The sequence below is a fragment of the Bactrocera neohumeralis genome, chromosome 4 (genome assembly GCF_024586455.1).
Source record: "Bactrocera neohumeralis isolate Rockhampton chromosome 4, APGP_CSIRO_Bneo_wtdbg2-racon-allhic-juicebox.fasta_v2, whole genome shotgun sequence".
NCBI lineage: Eukaryota > Metazoa > Arthropoda > Insecta > Diptera > Tephritidae > Bactrocera > Bactrocera neohumeralis.
Genome location: NC_065921.1, coordinates 53,880,125 through 53,889,841, shown reverse-complemented (window position 1 = coordinate 53,889,841; position 9,717 = coordinate 53,880,125). Strand labels below are relative to the sequence as shown.

General features: G+C 38.4%; 1 long non-coding RNA gene across 1 annotated transcript in view; it reads left to right on the top strand.

Moving 5' to 3' along the window:
• The first annotated feature begins 4,879 nt into the window (after positions 1-4,879).
• LOC126754673 (uncharacterized) overlaps positions 4,880-9,717 on the top strand; it is a 174,056-nt gene continuing 169,218 nt past the window's right edge. Inside the window, exon 1 of the long non-coding RNA XR_007666330.1 lies at positions 4,880-4,988. This is a non-coding gene — a long non-coding RNA (uncharacterized LOC126754673). The remainder of the gene's footprint in view (positions 4,989-9,717) is intronic.

Below are 9,717 nucleotides of genomic sequence, written 5' to 3'. Positions count from 1 at the left end.
ATGAGCTAGGTCCACTGGCACCTTCTATGGGGGTAATGCCCGCAGGAAGCATCCTATTAATAGATGCGGTGGTGTTAACGCCTCCCCGTAGTTGGGATCTTGGCTCAGAGGTCCTAGGGGGCGAGAGTTGAGGATGGCCTCCACTTCGGTCAACACTGTTGCTAACTCCTCTGCTGTGAGCAGCGCGTTGCCGGTTACGCGAACGATGTGGTGTTTGGCGGATTTCACCGCGGCTTCCCATAATTAGCCGAAGTGCGACGCCGACAGTGGTATAAAGATGAAACTGCACCCTTCGTTTGCTGCGAATCTCTTCAGTTCTGGACCCATTGGTAGAAACGCATCCTGCAATTCGCGCAGCTTGCGATCGGCGCCGACGAAATGGCGTTGTCGCTGAGTATCTTCGTCGGCATTCCTCGGCGTCCAATGAACCTTTTTAGGGCGAGTATAAATGAATTAGAAGATAGATCCAAAACTAGTTCTAAATGGACTGCTTTGGAAGTAAAGCAGACGAAAACTGCAATAAATGTTTTTACGGGTGGTCGACCGCGTATTTTTAACGTTGTGTATATCGGACCACAAAAATCTACGCCACATATAAAAAAGGGCCGTAGTGCCCGAAGTCTTTCGACTGGCAAATTTCCAATAAAGGCGCGGACGGCTTTGGGATGGTTGGCAGCTCAAAAAGTTTAGATATTGTATTGAAAAATATCAAACATTCATTATCATAAACTTTTTTGAGACTTGCTAAAGCTTTCGGGTAATTTTCTTCCGACATCTGAAACGATTTAGCTGTTCCCAAAGCCTTTCCAGATAGACAATTTACTAAATGGTTAAATTTTTCTATATCTGGGATATTTGGATCATTAGGAACCAAACTCTCAAACAAACTCATGAAATTTTTAAATTCCGAATATTCTCCCTTGAATTTTGGCAAATTCATTTTTGGGAGCCTTGAGCTGTGAGACGTTACGAATGATGTTTCAGCAATAGATGTTCTATTTTTGGCCAAAATTGTTTTAATTATAGATTTTGTTTCTACAATTATGTCCTCTAACTCCCCTCGGACCATGTCGTCTTCATCAATCTCTTCAATTTTAGATTGACATTTCATCAATTTCTCACTATGTGAGTTTAGTATATCAAGACGACATTCCAATTCGATTGGATCTAATGACATAGTCTTTTCTAGAAGACCCGTTTTTATGCGCAAAATGCTACTTTTCGCCACCGCCCTTTCACGCTTTAATGACTTTAAGTCGATCAACTCCTTACTTGGAGAAAGGTTGGCGATAGTTGGCTTTGGCTTGCTCATTTTTGCTTGTTGAATTAAATTTCCGAATAAAATACTATAAAGATTGGCAACAGATATATTAAGAATCGACAACGAAAACGAAAATATATACATACATATACTATAGTAGATTACATCGAGTCCCAAATATACGAAAGCCAAACCAATAAGGTACGAGAAATGAACAAAAGCAATAAAGGTTGGCAACAAATATATTTGGAAACGGTTACGAAAACGAAAAAAAAATAACATCGATTCCCAAGTATACGAAAGCCAAACCAATAAATGCGCAAAATAAGCAATAGCACAATAAAGTAAATCGACAAAAATTGCGAAAAAACGACCGATAATTGCAAACGCGGATCGAAAAAATTGCGAAAAATGTGATAATTTAATTTTGCAATTAATAATTTTTATACTCTCGCAACAATGTTGCTAAGGAGAGTATTATAGTTTTGTTCACATAACGGTTGTTTGTAAGTCCTAAAACTAAAAGAGTCAGATATAGGGTTACATATACCAAAGTGATCAGGGTGACGAGTACAGTCGAAATCCGGATGTCTGTCTGTCCGTCCGTCCGTCTGTCCGTCCGTCCGTGCAAGCTGTAACTTGAGTAAAAATTGAGATATCATGATGAAACTTGGTACACGTATTTCTTGGCTCTATAAGAAGGTTAAGTTCGAAGATGGGCAAAATCGGCCCACCGCCACACCCACAAAATGGCGGAAACCGAAAACCTATAAAGTGTCATAACTAAGCCATAAATAGAGATATTAAAGTGGAATTTGTCACATAGGATCGCATTAGGGAGGGGCATATTTGGACGTAATTTTTTGGAAAAGTGGCCGTGGCCCCGCCCCCTACTAAGTTTTTTGTATATATCTCGGAAACTACTATAGCTATATCAACCAAACTCTATAGAGTCGTTTTCTTCAGGCATTTCTATATACAGTTCAAAAATGAAAGAAATCGGATAATAACCACGCCCACCTCCCATACAAAGGTTATGTTGAAAATCACTAAAAGTCCGTTAACCGACTAACAAAAAACGTCAGAAACACTAAATTTTACGGAGGAAATGGCAGAAGGAAGCTGCATCCAGTCCTTTAAAAATTGAAAATGGGCGTGGCCTCGCCCACTTATGGACCAAAAACCATATCTCAGGAACTACTTTACCGATTTCAATGAAATTCGGTATATAATATTTTCTTAACACCCTGATGACACGTACGAAATATGGGTGAAATCGGTTCACAACCACGGCTTCTTCCAATATAACGCTATTTCGAATTCCATCTGATGCCTTCTCTGTATAATACGAGTATATACATTAGGAACCAATGATGATAGCGGAATAAAACTTTACAAAAATACGGTATTTGAAAAATATGTAAATGACGTATAATGAAATCTCGATTATCACTTTATCATGCGAGAGTATAAAATGTTCGGTGACACCCGAACTTAGCCCTTCCTTACTTGTTTATTTTAATTTTATTTGTATGTGTTTTCGTTTTATTTTTTGTTTGCGCTGCTTTCAGTAAGTCGCACTCGTTACCTGGTGCGTCGGCTGTTTGCCTGCGCTTACGTCCCTTTGGCACAGGATGCAGCGGCAGCTCATTCCCACGACGGCAGCGGATTTTTATTAATTTCACTCTTTTGTATGTTTGTCACTTTGAGCACTTGCACATATGCACCTCTTATTTTTTGTGTTTTGTAGGTTTAGGAAGGCAGAGTTGGGTAAGTATTTATTATGTACACTTCGGAATTGTTATTTTTACTTATTACATTTCTTTCTTTTCTTCTTTTCTTCTTCTGTTTTTTTTTTTTTGCTTTTTAGGTATCACTGTACTACACTCCATTTTATAAATTTTTGTTCATTTTGCGCACTGTACCTTTTGTTGTTTCGTATTTGTTCACTGCATTTCTGGTGCTTCACTTTTGCACATATGTATATGTAGATATGTAAGTACAACATGTATTGTTGTATAAATTTTTTATAATTTTCTTTTTTTTATGTTTTGTCTTATGTTTCTTTTATGTGATTAATTTTCATTTGTTTTCACTACACAGGACCGAAAACCGAAAAAGTATTGACCAGGCAATTGGTACCGAAAATAATATCGAACACAGGAATGTTTTTTTTTTGTAAACAATTTTTAATTTTATATTTTATTTTTAATTCTTAAATTCACGCACAAGTCCCTGCTCGGGCGCCATGAAAATTTCTCAAGAGTTTTTGAGACATAAATAACTATAATTGGGATGCGCGATTAAAAAATAAAAAATCACCAATTGCCTGTTTCGAAAAGTAAAGTTCAGCCTTAAAAAAAAGTCTTCCAACCAATTGCTTTAAAATTTACATATGTTCTTCCACTCATTTATAGTTATCGTCCCTACCAGAATTGTTTATTTTCGAAAATATTTTCATATTTTTTTTAAACGATGTTTAACGAAAAAAAACAAGATTTTCGTGACTTTTTTTGAAGGTAGACCTTTGTTTTGTGTTTTTTAATGAAATTGATTATATTTGGTAGGGACGAGAGCCGCAAAACTACTGAATAATAATCCATTTGATTTTTTTTATTTCGGACAACATGAACAGTCGCTATCACAATGACCAGTGAAGTATTTTTTATTGTTCCGGACTATTTTGATTTAAAAACAAGTAAGGAAGGGCTAAGTTCGGGTGTCATCGAACATTTTATACTCTCGCTTGATAAAGTGATTAACGAGATTTCATTATCCGTCATTTACATATTTTTTTATTTTGCTGTAAAATTAATTAGATTAGACCAATTTTTGTACTTTGAATTGTATTTTCATTTCCTAATGTATATATTATACAGAGAAGGCATCAGATGGAATTCAAAATAGCGTTATATTGGAAGAAGGCGTGGTTGTGAACCGATTTCACCCATATTTCGTACATGTCATCAGGGTGTTAAGAAAATATTATATACCGAATTTCATTGAAATCGGTGAAGTAGTTCCTGAGATATGGTTTTTGGTCCATAAGTGGGCGACGCCACGCCCATTTTAAACTTTTAAAAGAAGCCTGGATGCAGCTTCCTTCTGCCATTTCTTCCGTAAAATTTAGTGTTTCTGACACTTTTTGTTAGTCGGTTAACGCACTTTTAGTGATTTTCAACATAACCTTTGTATGGGAGGTGGGCGTGGTTATTATCCGATTTCTTCCATTTTTGAACTGTATATGAAAATGCTTGAAGGAAACGACTTTATAGAGTTTGGTTGATATAGCTATGGTAGTTTCCGAGATATGTACAAAAAACTTAGTAGGGGGCGGGGCCACGCCCACTTTTCCATAAAAATTACGTCCAAATATGCCCCTCCGTAATGCGATCCTTTGTGTCAAATTTCACTTTAATATCTTTATTTATGGCTAAGTTATGACACTTTATAGGTTTTCGGTTTTCGCCATTTTGTGGGCGTGGCAGTGGGCCGATTTTGCCCACCTTCGAACTTAACCTTCTTATGGAGCCAAGAAATACGTGTACCAAGTTTCATCATGATATCTCAATTTTTACTCAAGTTACGGACGGACAGACAGACGGACGGACAGACGGACGGACCGACAGACGGACGGACGGACAGACAGACATCCGGATTTCAACTCTACTCGTCACCCTGATCACTTTGGTATATATAACCCTATATCTGACTCTTTTAGTTTTAGGTCTTACAAACAACCGTTATGTGAACAAAACTAGATATAATACTCTCCTTAGCAACATTGTTGCGAGAGTATAAAAATCGCGTAAAAATGGTTAGTTTTCCAATATTAACTGACGAATTGGATCCGAATATAAAAAATATCGCGTATACCATACAATACAATAAGTTTCAAATTTCAGACTTATGATTTATTCATTCATAACAAAATAAAAAATACAAAACAAAAAACATATATAAAAGAGAAGAAAATATAAAATAGGTAGATTTATTGAAAAAACCGTTGAATGCTGTTTAATCAGTGTAATTATCCGTAGTTTAAATTATTCTTAGCCGCTTATTTTGATGGCCGGCACTGATATCACTAGAATTTGTATCAGAATCAATAGTAAGAACTATGGATTGATGTTCTGATTGACTTAGCATCTCCGACTGAGTTTGCACCATAAATTCAGTTAATTTTGTTTGAATGCTTCTTTTCGGACCCAATAAATTCCGATGTAGTTCTTTATATCTTAACATGCAGAGACTCAATTCTTTTTGAAAAATTCGTGCACGTTCGGTATCAGTATCATTTGCTACAAAATAATTTTACAATTCTGCTGCAAATTTAAAATCAAGCAAAAACCGAAAAAAAACAATAGCGTTAAAGTGATAAATTCACGTAAAAAAAGGAATTTGCGCTGCAAAAATAACCGCGTTAAAGTGAAATAGCGTAAAAAGAGGTAGCGTAAAAAAGGACTGAGTGTATAATAATTTTCAACTTTCGTTAAATATTGTAACAGATTATGGTAAGTATAAAGGTAAGTAATAGATTGGTATTACGAATGCATTATTAAGGTAAGTATTTTATAATAGATTTTCTTAATTTAATTTTTAATAATTCAATATTTTTCATCTTATAATTAAATTTTCTTAATTTTAGTTTTAGGTTTAAATATACATATATATCTTGTCGCTTGACGCAACATTATGATTAAGTTTTTAATTATTAATAAGTAATCAGATTAATGGACCCAGCAAACTCTCCTCACGACTCAGTCTATTTCAACGTCGATAAATTAAGATACCCTGATCAAAGTTTTGTCGTATGTCCGTCACGCCGAGAAAATAAGATCTGGATCTGATGTGTTTGAATATTTAAAGGCTCATATAAGAAAAAGAACCTATACTACATCAGACATCGCTAGCCTCCCACTATTTAGTGAGCTCTACATCGGATCAGCTTCAATCCGCGCAAAGGAATGGAAGGTATTGATTAAGGCCTCGAAATGTAAATTTAGTAAACAGATTAAAAGATTAAACCCTGAAATTCAAATTGGTAGTAAAAGGAAGGAGAGCTATCAAATAAATATTAAAAGTACCGAAGATTACTACTGAGGAGCTTCCTTCTTCGAACTTACTTACCGATTACTCACATCCCACAACCGGCTACCATCTTTGAGTCTTTCAACACTGTAGCCTCAGTTAACAATTGCCTCCTCCCCAAAACCGATCGTTTTAATAACTTACACGCTCACTCCCGACGACTCCAGTCGATTCAGCTCGTTATTATTGTTGTTTCAGCAATGACTTTAGCTGTGCAACGACCTGCAACATTTCATATTTTGCCAGGCCGACGAGACAACCTGCTAGCAAACCTCACGAAAATCATCTGTAAAATCCAAACAGTGCGCGAACCATTTCAATTTAAACCAGCTTAGCTTATGTTGGACGAGTATTACGATATGGCATAAATGATTGGATAGCATGCACGAATTATTGATACTTGTAGATGAGTAGATGTCTCAGTACTCGCCAGATCGCGCGAAGAGACGACAACGACGGGACGGTCTCTGGCGTAACGCTATTTGCTTGACTGTGAAAGCTATTGTGGCGTTTCCAATTGACTGGGCAAGCTCCTCGATAGCTAGCTGACTGTCTGTATGCCGCGGTGCTCGACTGCCTAGTTTTGGAAGAGAAAGCAGTTCGTAAATTCGTGAAGCATAAACGCTAAATCGTTGCCGAAGGGCAGTCAAGTGGAGGCGCAAACGGAGACTGAGTGTGGAAGCTAATAAGCAATGAACCGCTGTCGATGGAGTACTACTGTAATTCAAGCGGATTGGAAGCTAATTAAATGCAGTAATGTGGTAAGTAGAAGTCTAGTTGTTGTTTGCGAACGTAGATACTTGTATGTGGAAATCAGAAAATAGAGAGGAAAGATATTTGCTTGCAGTAGTGGATAGATCAGAAGAGAGAAAAATTGAAAATGCAACTTAATGATTACAATGATTGCAAGTAAAAGCTAACAAAATTATTTGACAAGTCCATTTAACCAAAAATCCTACGGTTTTATCGCGGATGGTTCCAAATTTTTTGAAACTGAAATCTCGAATTATAAATGCCACAAAACTTTGATTATTGTCCACGGTTCTTTGATCCACAACGTCGCAAACACTAGCCGAGGATTTCAACAAACACCCTATGCGTAGGGAAAAATTTATTGCTGGAAAAGGACGATTGAAAATAGGTGGAAGAAAAGGTGGACTTAAAGGAGTAAGAGCAAGGGGAGTAGGAAGAGTAGAAGAAAAATTAGGAGGAAAAGGAAAAAAGTTGCGAGTTGTATCGCATGTGAAGTGAGAGCAGCAAATATACACCCACAAAGCTGCACGTACCTGCACTCACATAGAAAGGGCGCGCAGTGTTTGTATGGGTTAAAAGAGAGAGCTGAGCACAGCGTGGGGTGTTTTGTGACATATTTTTTATATATCGAGCATTCCAAGCTATTTTCACAGTAATGCAAGAATTTTTTCTTCATTCTTATTGTTAATTTATACAAAGAATTATTTTTCACTTTTTAGTTTGATATGCTTTAAAAACGTGTTTTTTAGTTTTTTTAAACTATATTTATTTAAATAAGACTCCAATTTTTATACAATTCTAAAGGTAGAATGTATTTAATCTTATATAAATAAAAGGCCTTCATACCATCTCTTATCACACGCCTGAACCATGTCCAGAAATATAGCTGAACAGTACTCTCTGTGCTCAAATGCTTTTCTTATTTCGTTAGTAATTCTATTTAGTTTGTCCGAAAGTTTAAAGTCGATGGCTCAGCCGTTTTGGAGAACTTCCTTCACCTTGTTAAAGTTCCTGAGTAACGTGTACTAGTTTATGCAAGGGTATTTCAGCATCGTAACAAATTGCGCAGTCGGAAGTGATTTCTCCATCAACCCCAAATAAAACCGTAAGGGAAACGGTAACGGAAACGGTTTTATTTAGTAAAAGATATAAGATCCTGCTGTTGCAAATGGGAGACACCTGCCTGGGCTCATCAGCATATGTATGTGATGCATTAAAGTCCAATACAACCATGGCACTTAACGTCATTTTGCAGATGGTGCCCGCTTCGATATTTGCTAACAGACTCAAAAAATCTGGATTCCTAAATGAAAACATGTCGTTTACAGTGTTTACTGCTCCTCATTAACAGTGCGTTCAGGGTTGGTCAAGGAGTGTCTAACCGTGTTATCAATAGCATCGTGTCTCTTTGTGAGAAGACTGGTTTGGGCGCCAGGCCACAGTGGATTCGCAGGCAATTGTAAAGGTGATGAGCTAGCAAAGAGAGTACGCTAGAGCCGCTATCAGTAGAAGGGGAGCAGGGCGATGCTCCCGTATCCTCTTGTGTTCTACTACTAGATAGGTGAGCTTCACGGAATCGTTGTCAGCTCTGGGCCGCCATCAGTATATGCGCTGTAGCAAAATCCTTTTAGCAAGATATCTAATAATCTCTTTGTCCTCGGTAAGGCTGGCCTGGCTGTATGGAAGAAGTCCAGGTGGGTGTCCCACGTTTGGGCGAAATATTCATTCATAACATATGGCTTCACAATGGACCACATATAGCAGTTCACGAGCGATATCTCTAGATCAGCTATCTAACCTAACCTAACGAGCCGATGACCCTACATAAGTTTAAAGTTTTTTACGAATACGCTTATATCGCTGACATTTTTTATCTGTTCGAATGCAAGTTCTCAAAATATATTCTTTAATATATCTACATTCGATATATACTCACTATAGAACTTACTGAGCTTTTCCTCTGCGAATGGTAGGCACCTTGCCGTGGAGCAGGGGCTTAGGCGCAAGGCATACTCGGTATCCCCCAGCCGGTTTGGGTGGTGCTGAAGGGCACTGCCCAGGCAGGATGTCGGCTACCGCATGCGTGCGTCAACCAAGAGCTACCACCTCCTAATTCAGGGTGTTATGCGACTCCCGTGCCCATTGGATGATTTGCAGCCAGGATGTAAATTCGGCTGTATTCGAACGCAGCCTCCTCAACACCGGGCCGAATTGGGGAGTAACTGTGGCCTTACCGAGTCAAGGGGCTCTGGCGTGGTGGACCCCCTAGTTCCCCATAACAATAGTAGACCCAACAGCTCCCCTCGCTGAGCCAAGGGTCGTAAACACAAGACGAGCAAACAAAAACAAAATACAACCACAACTCAATAATAAGGCAACGACCCAGGACACGGAACAAGTAAGCAGCGTAGGCAAGGAGGGTCAAGGAGCTAAGCGGAAGTTTAGCTTCCTTGACGCTCTCTCGCCAGAGGAGCGGGCGCTGTTTGAGGAGCATGCGAGGGAGGATGGTGACGACATGCCCTCATGCAGCGGCGCTCGCCCGGCGAAAGAACCGCCGCAGCAGCTACCCCCTTAAGTAGGCCTGAGGGTTTAGACTAGGTGGAGTCGCATCG